General features: G+C 37.4%; 1 pseudogene; it reads right to left on the bottom strand.

Annotated features, from left to right (window-relative positions):
* Nucleotides 1-1563: 1563 nt before the first annotated feature.
* Nucleotides 1564-15197, bottom strand: LOC119522339 (annotated as a pseudogene).
* Between the last annotated feature and the right edge of the window lie 458 nt (nt 15198-15655).

Below are 15655 nucleotides of genomic sequence, written 5' to 3'. Positions count from 1 at the left end.
TTTCCTTATGCTGAACCACTCTTCCATACGTGGGGTAAATCCCACTTAACCATGGTGTAGAATTCTTTTAATGTGCTGTTGGATTCCATTTTCTAGTATTTTGTGAGAATTTTGCATCTGTATTCATAAGATACATTGGCCTGCAATTTTCTTTTCTTGTGGTATCTTTTTCTGGCTTTGCTACAAGGCTGATGTTGGCCTCACAAAATGAATTTTTTGGACAAGCTTGAGCAAGATTGGTATTAATTTTTCTTGGAATGTTTGGTAAAATTCTCCTGTGAAGCTACCTGGTCCTACTTTTTGTTTGTTGGGAGTTTTTGGATTACAGATTCAATCTCTTTACTTTTAATTGGTCTGTTGAGATATTCTACTTTTTCTTGAGTCAATGAAGGTGGTTTGAGTGTTTCTAGGAATTTGTCCATTTTACCTAGGTTATCTAATTTGTTAGCATACAGTCCTTTTTATTTCAGTGGGGTTCATAGTAATGTCCCTGTTTTAATTTCCGATTTTAGTCAATTGTGTCCTTTCTCTTTTTTCCTTCATCAGTCTAGCTAAATGTTTGTCAATTTTATTGATTTTTTTCAAAGAACCAGCTTTTTGTTTTGTTGATTCTCTCTATTTTTTTATTCTCTGATTTATCTTTGTTCTAATGTTTGTTATTTCCTCCATTCTGCTCCCTTTGGGTTTAGTTTGCTCTTCTTTTTCTAGTTCTTCCAGTTTTGAGGTTAGGTTTCTGATTTGAAGTCTTTCTTCTCTCTCTCTCTTTTTTTTTTAATGGAATTCAACTTCTTTTTTCCATGCAGTGCAATCTGGTATACACAGAAAAGTACTCTGTATCACACTCATGATCAATATCCTCTTACTTCCCTTGGTATGTCATTGAAAACCTGGCATGTAATTTTGCTAAAAATGACATGAAACTCCCCCCAAAATTAATCCAGGAGTTTCCCCAAACAATACATTTTCTCTTCATTGGTCAAATCAGCACTTTTCTGACAGTGGAATGAAATGTAAGTGTGACAATGATACTCATTAACAAGGAAGACTACACTTAATACTTTCAGGTATAAAGATTAACTTTGAATGGCAGAGAGGCTAATTTGACTGTTTTTACAAATTAGCCACTAAGAACTCGAAGAGGAAAGCAAGAGCACTATAAAAATTACACTGTTTTCCTGGAAATAAAGTCCCAAAACCTGCATGAGCAAGGATCCACGATACTAGAGAGGCAGCAAAACTAAACAGGGGGGCCGTATCTATATAAGTAAAGTCACTAAATGTTTTGCATCCTGCTGTGTCCTCTGTGAGGTCTGCTCTTCACTGGCTTCACATCAACTTTTTCCTCTGGTCTTACAGAGGCTACTTCAGACACCTTTGTTTGTAATCTTTATAGTTCTAAGAATGTATCTTGGATGAAGCCCAGAACAATACACCCTGTCCAAAATATAGATGTTCTTATAATATGAAGGCCATTCTGTAGGTTGCATATATGTCAGCTCCTACAGAAGACAAAGTTACCTTCCTCTTAGCAAGAGAGCACCACATATGGCAACACTGCCCTGGCTAACTCTTCTTCTTGTGTTCCCTCATGTGCATAGCAACTGAACCAGCTATTTCTGCATTCTTCTTCTTATGGCCAAAATAATCTAGAAACTCACCATCTGACCCAATCAAGTATATTAATATTGTGTTATCCACAATGTAGTCTTCATCTTCATCTTTGGGGCCAGGGCTGTGATATACTCTGCATGTTCTGACCACTTGATCAATCTCTTCTTTTGTCCCAGTCAAGTAAACCAGCTTGGGAGAAAATTCTTTCACATAAGTTGTGATAGCTTCTTTTGGGTCCCTTTCTGGGTAAACAGTGATGAAAAGTGGAGTTAAATTAGGCAGGTGGAATATTATCTATTTCATCTGTGATGTTTCAGTTTGCTAAAGCTGCCAGAATGCAATATGAGAGAAATGGGTGAGCGTTTACAATGGGATTTATTAGCTTACAAATTTATAGTTCTAAGGCCATGAAAATGTCCAAATTAAGCACCATCAGAATGATATCTTCTCTGAGGAAAGGCTGCCAGCATCTGGGATCCCTCTGTCACAGGGGGAGGCACATGGCCGGTGTCTGCTCATCATTCTATTCTGGGTTTCATTGCCTTCAGTTTTCTGGCTTCAGTGGCTTCCTCTCTCACTCTCTCAGCTTCTGTGGTGTGGGTGTGTCCTTTTTTTTTTTACTTTTAAAACTTTTCAAACTTACAGAAAAGTTGCAATAGTAACTCACACAAACCCCTCCTTTGAATTCCCTAATTGTTACCATGTTGCCCCCTTTGCCTTGTCTCTGTAAATCTCTCTCTCTCATTGTGAACCATTTGTGAGCAAGTTGCAGACATCATAACCTTTTATTGTTACATACTTCATCATGGTCGTCCCTCCAAAGAAGAAGGGTATTTTCTTACAGAACCATAATTCAATTAAGTAAATCAGGAAATGTAATACTGATTCAATAATTTTATCTAACATACAATTGTATAAAAATATTCAAATTTTGCTATGTCCCAATAAAATCTTTTATAGCAAAAATTTTTTTCAATTCAGGATCATGCATTGCATTAGTTGTCTTAGTTGTCTTGTTACTACAGTTCCCTTTAATTGTCCCTTTTTCTTTTTTTATGAAATTTTATTGAGATATATTCACATAACATACAGTCCTTCAAAGTGTGCAATCAATTGTTCATAGTTGTGCATTGATCACCACAATCAATCTTTGAACATTTTCATTACTCAAAAAATAAAATAAAAATTAGAATAAAAAAGAATGTCCAAAACATTTCATTCCCCTCTTCCTGCTGTTGTTCGTTTACTTGTTTTTCACACTCATTAATTTCTTTTTAACTATATCAAAAAATTAAAAACAAACAATTAAAAAAACATTTCAAACAAAACCAAACCAAAGGAATAAGAAAAAACAAATTGCCTAAAATAACTACATTGCTTCCAATATGTTCCTACCCTACCCCAAGAAAATAAACAGACTATAACCCAACAAAGGAATAAGAAAAATGAATAACCTAAAATAACTACATTTCTGTGAACTTGTTCCTACCACACCCCCTAGAAATTAACAAACCATAGTCATTCCTGGGCATTCCCAAAATGCTAAATTTACCCATGATAACTTATCTGTTCTTATTAGATTATCATGTTCACATTAGTGGTAGCATATAATATTTCTCTTTTTCTGCCTGGCTTATTTCACTCAGCATTATGTTGTCAAGATTCATCCATGTTGTCATATGTTTCACGAGATCGTTCCTTCTTACTGCCGCGTAGTATTCCATCGTGTGTATATACCACATTTTATTTATCCACTCGTCTGTTGAAGGACATTTGGGTTGTTTCCATCTCTTGGCAATTGTGAATATTGCTGCTATGAACATTGGCGTGCAGATATCTGTTCATGTCCCTGCTTTCAGATCTTCCGGGTATATACCGAGAAGTGCAATTGCTGGATCAAAGGGTAACTCTATATCTAGTTTTCTAACTGCCAGATTGACTTCCAGAGTGGCTGCACCATTATATATTCCCACCAACAATGAATAAGAGTTCCAATTTCTCCACATCCTCTCCAGCATTTGTAGTTTCCTGTTTGTTTAATGGGAGTCAATCTAATTGGTGTGAGATGGTGTCTCATTGTGGTCTTAATTTGCATCTCTCTAACAGCTAGTGAAGCTGAACATTTTTTCATGTGTTTTTTGGCCATTTGTATTTCCACTTTAGAGAACTGTCTTTTCATATCTTTTGCCCATTTCGTAATTGGGCTGTCTGTACTATTGGCATTGAGTTGTAGGATTTCTTTATACATGCAAGATATCAACCTTTTGTCAGATACATGGTTTCCAAATATTTTTTCCCATTGAGTTGGCTGCCTCTTCACCTTTTTGACAAATTCCTTTGAGGTACAGAAACTTTTAAGTTTGAGGAGTTCCCATTTATCTATTTTTTCTTTTGTTGCTTGTGCTTTGGGGGTGAGGTCTAGGAAGTGATCTCCTAATACAGGGTCTTAAAGATGTTTCCCTACATTATCTTCTAGGAGTTTTATGGTGCTGTCTCTTATATTGAGGTCTCTAATCCTTTTTGAGTTAATTTTTGTGTAGAGTGTGAAGTAAGTGTCCTCCTTCATTCTTTTGGATATGGATATCCAGCTCTACCAGCCCCATTTGTTGAATAGACTGTTATGTCCCAGTTCAATGATTTTGGGGGCCTTATCAAAGATCAGTTGACCGTAGATCTGGGGGGTCTATCTGCGAATTCTCAATTCAATTCCATTGATCAATATGTCTATCTTTGTGCCAGAACCATGTGGTTTTGATAACTGTGGCTTTATAGTAGGTTTCATAGTCAGGAAGTGTAAATCCTCCCAATTTGTACTTCTTTTTTAGAATGCTTTTAGCAATTTGAGGCCTCTTTCCCTTCCAAATAAATTTGATAACTAGCTTTTTCAAGTCTGCAAAGTAAGTTGTTGGAATTTTGACTGGAATTACATTGAATCTGTAGATGAGTTTTGGTAGAATTGACATCTTAATGACATTTAGCCTTCCTATCCATGAACAAGGAATATTTTTCCATCTTTTTAGGTCCCCTTCTATTTCTTCTAGTAAAGTTATATACTTTTCTATGTATAGGTCTTTTACATCCTTGGTTAAGTTCATTCCTAGGTACTTGATTTTTTTAGTTGCTATTGAGAATGGTATCTTTTTCTTGAATGTCTCTTCAGTTAGGGTATTTCTAGTGTATAGGAACATTGCTGACTTATGTGCATTAATCTTGTATCTTGCTTGTTCTAGTTTGCTAATGCTGCCAGAATGCAAAACACCAGAGATGGATTTGCTTTTATAAAAGGGGGTTTATTTGGTTACACAGTTATAGTCTTAAGGCCATGAAGTGTCCAAGGTAACACATCAGCAATCGAGTACCCTCACTGGAGGATGGCCAATGGTGTCCGGAAAACCTATGTTAGCTGGGAAGGTACGTGGCTGGCGTCTGCTCCAAAGTTCTGGTTTCAAAATGGCTTTCTCCCAGGATGTTCCTCTCTAGGCTGCAGTTCCTCAAAAATGTCACTCTCAGTTGCTCTTGGGGTGTTTGTCCTCTCTTAGCTTCTCCAGAGCAAGAGTCTGCTTTCAACAGCCATCTTCAAACTGTCTCTCATCTGCAGCTACTCTCTCAGCTTCTGTGCATTCTTCAAAGTGTCCCTCTTGGCTGTAGCTCCTCTTCAAAATGTCACTCTCAGCTCCACTGAGTTCCTTCTGTTTGTCAGCTCATTTATATGGCTCCAGTGATTTAATTTAGACCCACCCTGAATTGGTGGGGTAACACCTCCATGGAAATTATCCAATCAGAGTCATCACCCACAGTTGGGTGGGGCACATCTCCAGGGAAACACTCAAAGAATTACAATCTAATCAACACTGGTACATCTGCCCACACAAGATTACATCAAATATAATGGAGTTTGGGGGACATAATACATTTAAACCAGCACACCGCTACTTTGCTAATTTTTTTATTAGCTCAAGTAGCTTTGTTGTTGATTTCTCAGGATTTTCCAAATGTAAGATCATATCATTTGCAAATAATGACATTTTTACTTTTTCCTTTCCAATTTGGATGCCTTTTATTTCTACATCTTGATGAATTTCTCTGGCTAGAAATTCTACCACAATGTTGAGTAATGGTGGTGACAGTGGGCATCCTTGTCTCGTTCCTGATCTTAGAGGGAAGGCTTTAAGTCTCTCACCATTGAGTACTATGCTGTCTGTGAGTTTTTCATATATACCCTTCATCATATTGAGGAAGTTTCCTTCAATTCCTACCTTTTGAAGTGTTTTTATCAAAAAAGGATGCTGGATTTTGTCAAACACCTTTTCAGCATCTATTGAGTTGATCTTTGATTTTTCTTTTTTGATTTGTTAATGTGTTGTATTGCATTGATTGCTTTTCTTATGTTGAACCATCCTTGCATGCCTGGAATGAACCCCACTTGGTCATGGTGTATGATTTTCTTTAATGTGCCTTTGGATTCAATTTGCAAGCATTTTGTTGAGAATTTTTGCATCTGTATTCATTAGGGAGATTGGCCTGTAGTATTCCTTTTTTGTAGCATCTTTATCTTGTTTTGGTATTAGAGTGATTTTGGCTTCATAAAATGAGGTAGTGTTCCATTTTCTTTGATGTTTTGAAAGAGTTTAAGTAAGATTGGTACCAATTTTTGGAAAGTTTGGTAGAATTCCCCTGTGAAGCCATCTGGCCCTGGGCATTTATTTGTGGGAAGCTTTTTGATGACTGATTGGATCTCTTTGCTTGTGATTGGTTGGGTGAGGTCTTCTAGTTCTTCTCTGGTCACTATAGGTTATTCACATGTTTCCAGGAAATTGTCCATTTCCTCTACATTATCAAGTTTGTTGGCATACAGTTTTTCATTGTATCCTCTTATAATTTTTTTAATTTCTTCAGGATCCGCAGTAATGTCACCTTTCTCATTCATTATTTTGTTTATATGGGGTCTTCTCTCTTTTTGATGTTGTCAGTCTAGCTAGGGGCTTGTCAATCTTGTTGATCTTCTCAAAGAACCAACTTTTGGTGTTATTTATCCTATTGTTTTTTTGTTCTTGATGTCACTTATTTCTGCTTTAATCCTTGTTATTTCTTTTCTTCTACTTGGTTTAGGATTAGTTTGTGGTTGTGTTTTTGTCCCCAGATTCTCTAGGGCTTTTTTCTAAACTTCATTTGGTGCTTTTCTGAATTTCCTCTCTTTTATAAAGGACTCCAGTAAAAGTATTAAGACCTACCTTGGGTCAATGCCTTAACTGAAATAACCTAATCAAAAGGTCCCACCTGAAATAGGTCTGCACACAGAGGAATGCATTAAAAGAACATTGCATTTTCTGGGGTACATAACAGCTCCAAACCACACACACAACTTCAATCATTTTTTCTAGTTTTTCTGGACAGGTGTGAGGGCAATGGCTGAAATAAAAATAAATCAATACCCACTGGACTAGGTAGTCTTTGTCAGTTTTAAGCTCTCCAATATGAATTGTGAGGGAAAATAGTCTTCCGAGCTTTCCTAGCCTTCTCTTCCATTTCTTCTCCAACTTTTCTGTCTTTTCTTGCTTGAAGTACTTCATTCCAGCCAATAAAGCTCCTTCTATAGCAAATGTGAATGCCAAGGACTTCTGGGAAACAGGCCTGTGCTGCAAGGGGAGCGTGGGCCTCTGCAGCCCTTCAGCCCAGGCCCTGATGATCCTTGGGGTGGCAGCATCACTGTACTGAGGGGCTGGCTTCCCAGGCAGAACTGCCTCTTCCAGGCTTTAATGATTGCCTCAGCTGGGCCCCAAACCTGAGTCTGTGAGGCAAGAAGCACCAAAGTTGGCAGTCACACCATGAGCTTAGATGATCTCTTCTTTTTTTAATGTAAACATTTAGAGCTATAAATTTCCTTCTAAGAACTGCCTTTGCTGCAACCCATATTTTTGGTATTTTGTATTGTCATTTTCATTCACCTCAAGATATTTCCTAATTTTCCTTGTAATAGCCTCCTTAACTCATTGGTTGGTTAAGTTTACATTGTTTCATTTCCACATATTTGTTAATTTTCCATTTCTCCTTCTGTTATTTCAAGCATCATTCCATTGTAGTCAGAGAAGACACATTGTGTGATTTCAGTATTTTTTAATTTACCGAGACTTGTTTTGTAACCTAAGGTGTGGTCTATCCTGGAGAATGATTTATGTGCACTTGAGAAGAATGTATATTCTATAGTTGTTAGGTGAAGTGTCCTATATATATATCTGTTAGGTCTAGCTGTTTAGAACATTGCTCAAGTGTTGCATTTCCTATTGATCTTCTGTCTAGATGGTCCATCCATTATTGATAGTAGTATGTTAAAGTCTCCTATTATTAATGTAGAACCATCAATTTCTCCCTTCAATTATCTCAGTATTTGCTTTTGGGCTCTGCTTTCAGGTGCATATATATTTATAATTAAGTATTCTTTTTTTTAATTAAATTAAATTTTATTGAGATATATTCATGTACCATAAAATCATCCATGGTGTACAATCAACTGTTCACAGTACCATCATATAGTTATGCCTTCATCACCCCAGTCTGTTTTTGAACATTTTCCTTACACCAGAAAGAATCAGAATCAGAATAAAAAATAAAAGTAAAAAAGAGCACCCAAATCATCACCCCCCACCCACCCTATTTTTCATTCAGTCTTTGTCCCCATTCTTCTACTCATCCGTACATACACTGGATAAAGGGAGTGCAATCCACAAGGTTTCCACAATCACACTGTCATCCCTTGTAAGCTATATTGTTATACAATTGTCTTCAAGAATCAAGGCCATTGGAGTGGGGTTTAGTAGTTTCAGGTATTTACTTCTAGGTATTCCAATACATTAAAACTTAAAAAGTGTTATCTATGTAGTGTATAAGAATGTCCACCAGAGTGACCTCTCTACTCCATTTGAGATCTCTCAGCCACTGAAGCTTTATTTCATTTCATTTCACATCCCCATTTTGGTCAAGAAGATGTTCTCAATCCCACGATGCCAGGTCCAGATTTTATCCCCGGGAGTCATTTCCTGCATTGCTGGGGAGATTTAAACCCCTGGGAGTCAGGTCCCACTTAGGGGGGAGGACAGCAAGATCACCCGCCGAGGTGGCTTAGTTAGCGACAGAGGGCCATATCCGAGCAATAAAGAGGCACTCAGGGAGACTCAGACACAATTATAAGCATTTCCCTGTTAGACTGTGCTCTAAGACTCAATTCTGAGTTTACACATTGTAGTTAGTCCACATTGGTGAGGCATTATAGTGTTTGCCTTGGTTTCTGGCGTACTTCACTCAAAATGCTGTCTACAGGATCCATTCACTTCATTGCCTGTCTCATAACTTCACTCCTTCTCGTGGTTGCTCAGTATTCCATTGTATGCCTACACCACAGTTCACCACTCTGTTCCTCAGTCTATGTACCCTTAGGCCACCTCCACCCATTGCAAATCATGAATACTGCCTCCATAAACACCAATGTGCAAATGTCCATTCATGTCCCTGCTCTCAGATCTTCCAAGTGCAGACCCCATAATGAGGTTGTAGGACCTTATGGCCCCCACATACTTAGCTTCTTGTGGAACCACACACTGACCTCCAGAAACGCTACACCATTCTGCCTCCTTATCAACAGTAAATGGGTACATTCCTCTCTCCATGTTTTCTCCAGTAATTTTACCCATATTTATATTTTTTCCTACAATTTTATATTCACATATCATACAATTATCCACAGTGTACAGTCAGTTGTTCATGGTATCATCATATAGTTGTACATTTATCACCACAGTCAACACTTGAACATATTGATTACTATGAAAAAGTTTTTTGTGTGAATAATAAAAAAGATAATAAAAAGAAAAATAAAATGTCATACAATACAATATAATAGTAAGGACAGAAAACAACACCACTTCCAAGAATCCCATATCCTTCCCTTATACCCCCCTCTCATACACATTTAACTTTGGTGTGTTGCCTTTGTTACATTTAATGGAACCATATTACAATGTTACTGTTGACCATAGACTCCAGTTTGCTTTGATTATGTTTTTTCCCAAATACCATCCCTATTTCAACACTCTGCATGGTTGACATTCATTTGTTCTCCCACATGTAAAAACATTTTTATATTTGTACATTTATCAACAGTCAATGACCACTCCAGCTTTTGCCAAGTTATACAGTCCCAGTCTTTATCATCTATCTTTACCTCTGGTGTCATACATTCCCCTATCCCACCTCTTTCAGCTTTACTCACAGACATCTTTGTTCAGTGTACTTACAATATTGTGCTACCTTCACACAGTATTATGCTATTTCTTGATCTATACAATCAATTCTGCTGAACATTCTGTAGTCCTTCAGCATCAAATGCCCAATCTGTACCCTCTTTCTGTCTTCTGGTAGCCTGTGTTATCAGCTTTTAACTCTCAAAGTATGCTCCTTAATGTTAGTTAATATTAGTGACACCATACAGTATTTGTCCTTTTGTTTCTGGCTAACTTCACTCAACATAATGTCCTCAAGGTTCATCCACCTTATTATATGTTCCATGTCTTTGTTCTGTCTTACAGCTGCATAATATTCCATCATGTGTATATATCACAGTTTGTTTATCCTCTCATCTGTTTATGGACATTTGGGCTGCTTCCATCGCTTGGCAATCATGAATAATGCCGCAATAAACATCAGTTTACAAATGTCCATTTGTGTCCTAACTTTCAGTTCCTTTGAGTATATACCTAGCAATGGAATAGCTAGGTCATATGGCAAATCTATACTTAGCTTCCTGAGGAACCTCCACACTGTCTTCGGAAGTGGTTGCATAAGTATTCTTTTTGACTTGATTCCTTTGTCAGTATATAATGTCCCTCATAGCTGTTTTTTTACCTAAAGGCTATTTTATCAGATTGTAGTATAGCTACCTGGGTCTCATTTGGTTATTACTTTCAAGGAATATTTTTTCCCATCCTTTCACTTTCAACCTACTTATGTCTTTAAGGTGAGTCTCTTGTAGACAGCATATACTTGGGTCATGATTTTTTATCCATTCTGCCAATCTCTGCCTTTGACTGGAGAGCTTACATTTACATTTAAAATCACTACTGATAATGCAGGAGTTTCTTCTGCCATTTTGCTATTTAGTCTTTGTAAGTCTCATATCTTTTTTGTCTCTCAATTCTTCTGTTAATACCTACTTTCATATTTATTTGATTTTTTTGTATTGTAGCATATTAAGTTCCTTCTCATTTGTATCTGACTATATTTTTCATATATTTTCCTTGTGGTTACCATTGGGTTAAAATTTTACATACTAAATCTATAACAATCATATTTGGTTTGATACCAACTTGACTTCAACAGTATACACATACACTGTTCCTATACCTGTCCATCCTCCCACCTTTTTTGTCCTTGTTACAAATTATATCTTTGTACATTGTATGTCTAAAACCATAGATTTATCATTATTTTTATGCATTTGCATTTTGGAACCTGTAAGAATTAAGAAGTGGAGTTACATACCAAAAAAATACAATACAGTGGTACTGGCATTTATAATTGCACAAATGGTTGCCTTTACTGGAGGTCTTTACTTCTTTATCCCACCTTGAACCACTGTCTAGAGTCCTTTCCTTTTTCTGAAGAATTCCCTTTGGCATTGCTTGTAGGGCAGGTCTATTGGTGATGAACTCCCTCAGCTTTTGTTTATCTGGGAGTGTCTTAATCTCTTCCTTATTTTTGAAAGTAAATTTCATTGGAACAAAAATCTTGGTTGGCAATTTTTTTCTTTCAGTTGTTTAAGTATTTCAACCTACTGCCTACTTGTTTCCATGGTTTCTGATGAGAAATCAGAACTTAATCTAATTGAGACTCCCTTGTACATAGCACATTGCTTTTTTCTTGCATGTTTCAGAACTCTTTCCTTATCCTTTATATTTGACACTTTGATCAGCATGTGATGGGGTGTATTTTTCTTCAACTTTATCCTGTTTGGTGTTCTCTTGGCTTCTTGGATGTGCATATTCACATCTTTTGCTAAGTTTGGGAACTTTTCTGTCATTATTTCTTTGACTATTTCTTCCACCCCTTTCTCTCTTTCTTGTCCTTCTGAGACTCCCATAATGCTTTTTGTGGTGCTGAAAATGTTCTGGAATAAGATAGTGGTAATGGTTGCACACATCTGTGACTATACTAAAAACCACTGAAATGTATACTCTAAAATTAGTGAATTTTATGTTATATGAATTATATCTTGAGAAAAAAATGATTGAAATCTGATCATTAGTGCCTGAAAAAGAATGCTTCATTACTCATTTCAAAGTGATGATAAAACATTTTTTTAAAAAAAAAGAGTGAGTGGTCAGTTAGTCATATGACAACTTGAGAAAAAAGTTTTTAGGCAGAGACACTGGCCAGTATAGAGGCCCTAAGGATGTGGAGAGCTTGGTTTATTTGAGGAACAGAAAGAAGACTGGTAGGGCTGTGGCTTAGCAAATGAGGAAGAGAGTGAAGAGAGATAAGGTGGGAGAAGTAGGCAGGAACCAGATAGTGTAGGGCTTTTTAGGCTGTTTTAATGAGTTTGGATATTTTTTATGAACACAGTGAGGAGCCATTGAGGGGTTTTAAGCAAGAGAATTACATGGTCTGGTCAGAATTTTTCAAAGATTCTTCTGGCTTCCAGGTGGAGAATAGTTTGTGGAGTGGGGAAAAGGTGGAAGCAGAGAGCCCAGTTAGGAGGCTACTGTAGCTGTCTGAGTGAGAGGTGACCATGGCATGGACTAAAATGTTAGGAGAGATGATGGCGATAAGTGGAAGGCTTCAGGATATGTTTGGGAGATAGAACTAGCAGGACATGCTGATGGACAAAGCATGTGAGGGAAAAAGAGAAATCAGGTATAATTTCTGGATTTTTGGTCTTAGTTACAAATAAGAAGTTTTCCTTGTTTCAGATCATGTCTTTAGTCAATCATTTGTTATTATACTTCAATTTTCACTCATTGCTTTCTCAAAAAATCCAACCCCCTCAGAAGCTGTGTGATGATAACAATGAATAGTCTTTTTATCTTAATTTTACTCTTCATTGTTATTATGTTACTACTTCCTCCTTCACTTTTTTCTTACCCCCTACTTGTAAACTCAGACTTTCTAGAACATAAACTTCCCATGACGGTCACTGCCTGACCACTTGTATCTGACAGTGACGTCAACCCAGGATTCAAAAAAAACCCATATGAGCCACATTTTCCCTAGGAGTTTCCCATGGAGCTTCGTCTGTGGTTTTCAATTACTTGTGCTATTCCTCTTTCCATCAGCATAGTTAATTGAGTTGGCTCTAAGTTTCAGGGAAAAAAGATTTTATAATGAAGAGTGAACGGCTGGCCAACTTATTTCATGCAACTCAGCTAAAAAGCTCTACACGAGTAACTTAATAAGGTCATGATAAAGTATTTTTTTTCTTGTATGCATTCCAGTTTTAGAAAAGCTTTGGTTTCTAAAATTACATTTTAAATTAATTATGATTTTCAAATACAATAGACTTCTCACTAAGAAATCATGTATTGGTATTAACTTAATCTTCAATTTTATTAGCTGTTCAGAAGTATGCAATTTCTCATTAAGTTACTTGGAAAGTGTTCACATTTCATTCAGGTGCTATTTATTAAACCAAACTTGAAAGAGACCCTTTTGCATTCAACATGTCCCACATGTGTCTCATTTCTTTTCCCTTAAGCTTGATTTCTCCTGTGTCTTCTGTTTTAATAAACAGCATTGCTGTGGAAGTCAAATGAGAGAAACTTTCTCCCTCATCCCCCTTATCTCCCTCGTGTAATCAGTTACTAAGTCTTGTCACCTACTTCCTAAATACACCATGCATGTGTCCAGCTGTCCATTTCTATTCATCCCCATTGCTGCTGCTTTGGCTCAGGCCCCTTTGCTCTCTCTTTCACTTGGCATATTGCAACAACATCCTAACAAGTCCCCTTCCTATCAGTCACGTTCCTCTCTAAGACATCCTTCCCTCTACTGCCCCAATGTTTTTTCTAAATGTAAATCTGAATTTTCATCTCTTGCCTAAAAGTTTTCAATGGCTTCCTATATCCTGTTGGATAAAATTCAAGCCCTTAGCATAACATTCAAGGTCCTCCATGATCTGTCTCTCTGCTCACATTTCCATCACCTCCAGCCCTTTCCCTATGCTCCAGGCATACTAAGTTAACTTGCAGAGCCCCTAAACATGTCATGAGTTTTATACCCCTTTGACTTTGTATATTTTGTTCCTTTGCCTGGAATAATTCTTCCTTATTCCTCCCCTACCCCATCCCCCAGCAAACTCCTATTCTCCTTCTCCAAGATTCAACTCATATGTCTTCTCTGTGAAAATTTCTTGCCTGATAGTTAGTAGGCACTTAATGAATGAGGGTGAATGGGTAAATTCATGAATGGATGAAAGGTAGCTCATGGGGCCAAGGATTGCCAGTTTGGGGAAAAAGGGTTGGGGATGAGGACTTGAGGACACTGAAGGGTCTGAGACGCTGAGGCAGAGAGATTAGCTTGGGGATGAGGAGGGAAGAAAAGTTGCAGAGGGCATAGTGGTGAGCAGAGGCAGTTTTGGGGTTTCCCTGGTTTAGGATGACTCTCATATTCTTAGTTAATCCTTTCACAAAAAAGTGAAACATGATAACTACTGAGCTGAAACTGCTGATAGAGGAAAGGCATTTTAAAATAGGCTGTCTTGGAAAGGGGAAGGAAGATAAGATCATATTGAGTTACACATCGCTTTTTTTCAAGTTACAAGTTAGAGTCGTCTTTGCCCATAGCCCCAAAGAAATCCACACCACAAGCAATCTTACATATTTTTATTGTTCTAGTAGCTTCTCTTCCTGCTAACATAATCTTGAAAAATTACTTTTTCATCAGAAGAACTTTTGAAAGAAAGCCATGTGCCCCTGAATCCTATAAAGTTTCCCCTATGACTTTTTACCCACATTCGCCATAGGGAAGAGATGTGTAGTAGTAGCTCAGCTCCCAGATATTCCATGACAATAAAAGAAGAAATAGCTATAGAAATGTTAGGTCTGGAAGCACTCTTGAAGGTCATTTGGTTCAACCCTCATGTATCTCAGATGAGGAAATTAAGGCCCAGAGAGCTCCAGTTATTGGCAGGGCTGGGACCAGAACCCAAGTTTTGTAGTCCTCTTTCTAGTAAACTTTTCATTACTGCAGACTCTTATTCATTCAACAAATGGAGCTGACCATCTGCTGTGTGTGAGATACTATGTGCTATCCCATGGATTCAGAAATGAACAAGCCACAGTCTAGTGGGGCAGACAGAGAAATAGACAATTTGCAGTGATGTTGAATGTGAATGAGAGTAGTATGCCTAGAGTATTATGAGATTAAGAGGATAGACATGAAGCAGAGCTCAGGGGTAGGATGGAAAGCAGTGTCAAGGAAGGAAGTCTTCCTGGAAGAGGTGATACCTGAGGTGTCTTGAAGAAGAGGAAACGTTAGTTAGAGGTTACCTCTTCTCCTGACTTCTCATAGCCTATACTGTTCATCTGACTCATGTGATTCATGAAGGTTGCCTTGCTTTCCCAATTAAAATGTAAGTTTCCTGAAGGAAGCAACCAGTCTTTACTCTGTTTTATTGCTCCACAGTGCCTAGCTCCTTCCTGTGTACTGCATGGTAGGTGGTAAACAAATACTTGTTAAGTGAATGGATGAATGAATGAGAGAATGAATTAATAGTTATATTTAATCAGTGCTAGGATGTTTTAACACATTGGAGACTTGCATAAATTCTATGATGAAGGAACTATCATTATCTCATATAATAGATAAGACAGAGGGAGCTTACTCACTATATGGTGGAAATAATGTGGAATCAAGAAATTTGAGTTCTGGACCCCATTAGGAACTAGACTAATAATCATTTCAGGTACATGGTTTTCTCTGTAAGCCTCCATTTCTCCATGATTATGCATCACAATCAAACTGGATTAAAATAATAGTACTTATCCAGAAACGGTGGGAA

This window comes from Choloepus didactylus, chromosome X (genome assembly GCF_015220235.1).
Source record: "Choloepus didactylus isolate mChoDid1 chromosome X, mChoDid1.pri, whole genome shotgun sequence".
NCBI lineage: Eukaryota > Metazoa > Chordata > Mammalia > Pilosa > Megalonychidae > Choloepus > Choloepus didactylus.
This window is presented reverse-complemented; position numbering and strand designations above follow the sequence as displayed.